The sequence below is a fragment of the Oncorhynchus gorbuscha genome, linkage group LG06 (genome assembly GCF_021184085.1).
Source record: "Oncorhynchus gorbuscha isolate QuinsamMale2020 ecotype Even-year linkage group LG06, OgorEven_v1.0, whole genome shotgun sequence".
NCBI classification, from domain to species: domain Eukaryota; kingdom Metazoa; phylum Chordata; class Actinopteri; order Salmoniformes; family Salmonidae; genus Oncorhynchus; species Oncorhynchus gorbuscha.
In genome coordinates this window covers 29420366-29424142 of record NC_060178.1, presented here as the reverse complement: position 1 = coordinate 29424142, position 3777 = coordinate 29420366, and the positions used below count along the sequence as shown (strand labels likewise).

At 43.1% G+C, this 3777-nt stretch overlaps 1 pseudogene; it reads right to left on the bottom strand.

Annotated features, from left to right (window-relative positions):
• Positions 1-1598: 1598 nt before the first annotated feature.
• LOC124038660 lies at positions 1599-3210 on the bottom strand (annotated as a pseudogene).
• Between the last annotated feature and the right edge of the window lie 567 nt (positions 3211-3777).

The window sequence follows — 3777 nt, the reverse complement described above, 5'->3', positions numbered from 1 at the left end:
TGATATTATTTATCATACATTACATTACATTTAAGTCATTTAGCAGACGCTCTTATCCAGAGCGACTTACAAATTGGTGCATTCACCTTATGACATCCAGTGGAACAACCACTTTACAATAGTGCATCTAAATATTTTAAGGGGGGGAGGGGGTGAGAAGGATTACTTTATCCTATCCTAGGTATTCCTTAAAGAGGTGGGGTTTCAGGTGTCTCCGGAAGGCGGTGATTGACTCCGCTGTCCTGGCGTCGTGAGGGAGTTTGTTCCACCATTGGGGAGCCAGAGCAGCGAACAGTTTTGACTGGGCTGAGCGGGAACTGTACTTCATCAGTGGTAGGGAGGCGAGCAGGCCAGAGGTGGATGAACACAGTGCCCTTATTTGGGTGTAGGGCCTGATCAGAGCCTGGAGGTACTGAGGTGCCGTTCCCCTCACAGCTCCGTAGGCAAGCACCATGGTCTTGTAGCGGATGCGAGCTTCAACTGGAAGCCAGTGGAGAGAGAGGAGGAGCGGGGTGACGTGAGAGAACTTGGGAAGGTTGAACACTAGACGGGCTGCGGCGTTCTGGATGAGTTGTAGGGGTTTAATGGCACAGGCAGGGAGCCCAGCCAACAGCGAGTTGCAGTAATCCAGACGGGAGATGACAAGTGCCTGGATTAGGACCTGCGCCGCTTCCTGTGTGAGGCAGGGTCGTACTCTGCGGATGTTGTAGAGCATGAACCTACAGGAACGGTAGATTATCAAAGTGCAGCTGCTACTACTCTTATACCTGTATATGCCATCTACCATAGTGCCCTTCATTTTGTTACAGGCAACAGTTTTGATACTCATTACTGCATCATGTATCAAAAGGTTGGCTGGACTTCGCTAAAGACCCGTACATCTCTACATTCCTCCCTTTTTTGTTTACAAGGCCCTACTTCATAAACTTCCATATTATCTAACTTTTCTGTTGAAGTATAGACACCCGAGTCACCTAACCCATTCAAAGGATTGGTTAACTCTTCAGGTTCCTAGGGTCTCCACCGACATGGGTAAACCTGCTATTAGTTTTAATGCAATTTAAAGTATTGAATGGACACACACACACATTATACAGAGCACATTATTCCCTGTTAAAATAAAAGGTTAAAAAAAATCAAAAATTAAGTATTGGCTTGGTTATGATTTCTTATTTACAAATTTTTCTCCTAGCACTATGGGTGATAGGTGACTTTACGCTACATTTGACCAGGAAGGTCTGTGAGGAGGGGTGCTATGGGATTATTTAAGATATTCATTGAAGAGGTAGGATTGCAGATGTTTTCAGGAAGATGGGCAGGGGCTCTGCTGTCCTAGCTTCTGGGGGACAGAGAAAAGCTTGGACTGTCCTGAGTGGGAACTGCTGTAGGGGTAGGAGGGCCAACAGACGAGCAGTGACAGAATGGAATGCTCAGGTTGGGTTGTAAGGTTTGAGCATAGCCTGAAGGGAGGGAAGGGCAGTTCCTTTTTCTGCTCCGTAGGCAAGTACCATAGTCTTGTAGTTGATATGAGCTTCGACTGGAAACCAGTTGTCCGCGGCGGAGCGTGGTGACATGGGAAGGTTAAACACCAGACTATATTTTGTCTGAAAATGTTTATTGAAAAGATAAATACATTTGCACAATGATCACTTGTCTCTCAAATACATTCTTAGCTAGCTAGCGAAATTTTGCTATAATAGCATAGACATGACATCAGCCAAAACAAGACATGGTATCAATAACAAGATACAACGAGCTGAAATTAGCCACTTACAATTACCCACAAGGCAGCTTCTTGTCATTGTTGCTAGATATAGGACTGTTCAGTATCATAAAGGACACCTTCCGGCCACATCAATGTGAGCGCATCATTTTCATGACAATGTCAGCCAATCTGTCTATAGTGTCTTTATCAAGTAGGCCCTGAAACCTCCCATTGAAATCCGGACCAAATCTGTTAACTAATTTTTGACCTGGGAAATAAAGATGGGGTCATAAAGATGAGGGAAAAAAGGAGACAAAATATCAAAAGAAAGAGTTATATTATATTATAATATATTATCTATATTATCTTTAATCCCTGAACCACAAGCCATGCCACTCAGACAACCAGTCCCCTCTCACCCGAGGGTCCTGCTGCTCAGATCAATGCCAGTGGGTTGAAAAGAGTGGAGAAGGCTATTCGGGCCCAAGGGCAGCCTGGTCTGGTCAATCCTGAGGTTGCATCTACAGGCATGGGCTGGAAGCCCCAGCGGTCAACCAGAATCAGGTGACTGACTTGGATAGGGAAAGGAAGAAAGAGCCATGTTACTCCAAGTTCATATGCTTTTCATCATAAAGCCAAAGATTAGCCTCTAAAGAGTGTGTCAATGTAAACTTCTCGTCTGACCTCTCAGGGTATTGAATGGCATAAGATGCTGCCAAGTAGCAGTCCAGACAGTGACCCAATAGGAGCATGCGATCCAGGTCAAGGGCCCGCCTCCAGTGCTGACTGACTGCTCCTCTGCCAGAGCTGAGTCCATGGGGAATTGGGGTCTGGAGCTATGTCCGAAACCCAGCAAGTCAAACACAAAGTGTGGTTGAGAGCGACAGAAGGGCCTAGGTTAAGTATCCAAAACCCTACCCCTCCCCCAAATCCATATCATGGACCATCCTAAGAGGTGTCTGTGCAACTGGAATAGAGGAGGAAAAGGGAAATGGTAGGCGGACTCAATGTAGTACAAAAGGTATGTCCACTCCACTGGAAAAGTGAGTATTTAGTACTGACTGACAAAAACACTATAGAGAAGGGGAGAGACAGTATAATGCTTGGGAGCATTTAGCTGGTTCCTGTTGGTGACAGTTAGGGTCCAAATCCTGATTGGGCAGGGACACAAAACGAGCCCACACATCATTTTGAGTCTCGAAAAAGGAGAAAAATGGAGGTGAGACCACAAAAAGTGCGGGCGATACAATGTGACATAATCAAGTAGTCAAGTCAGGACTGTTGGGTACCTGTGAAATACTTTCAGACATATTAGATAAGTGGACTAACTGTCAAGGATCTTGGCTTCTGTGCTCTTCAGAATGGACATGGACGTGGGGCACCATGAGGGCCACCACTCCCAGCCAGATACTGACTTACAGAGAGGGCACACACTTCAAAAACAAAATCCCTATTAAATGTCTATTATGCAAAACTGTTATCAAACCAAAGTGCTCACTATTCATGATTATTTCCACAAACTTACTTTGGTTCAGTATTGTTATAGGTACTAAGCGATATGGAATTGTTTTAAGAAGGTCATACCAAGAAACATTTAGCTATTTGAGTTTGAATTATTTTAAGAGTATACTTTTTTTTAAATATCCAATTAGGAAAATTATTTTGGGCCTTACTATTAACCCATAGAAAAGCATTGTATAACAAATTCACTACATGGAACAGGTAGTCTGCAAAAGATTCAAAAGGAAGTTTGTTTGGAATTGTCTGTCCTGTATGTGAGAGATATAAGAAAGATCAGGAAACATTATTTATTTTGAACATGTATTAACCCTTATTTTCAGCACTGAACAGTCTAAGCACTGTCTAAGAGGCAATTAATGCTTGATCTGAAAACGCTCTACTAGGCTATATAGAATTGCTTTAAGAAGGTCATATCAAGGATCATTTGCTATTTGATTTTTAAGATCCATTAAAGTATTAAAGTAAAATAAATATATACAGTACCAGTCAAAAGTTTGGACACACCTACGCATCCACGGTTTTTCTTTATTTTCTACATTGTAGAATAATAG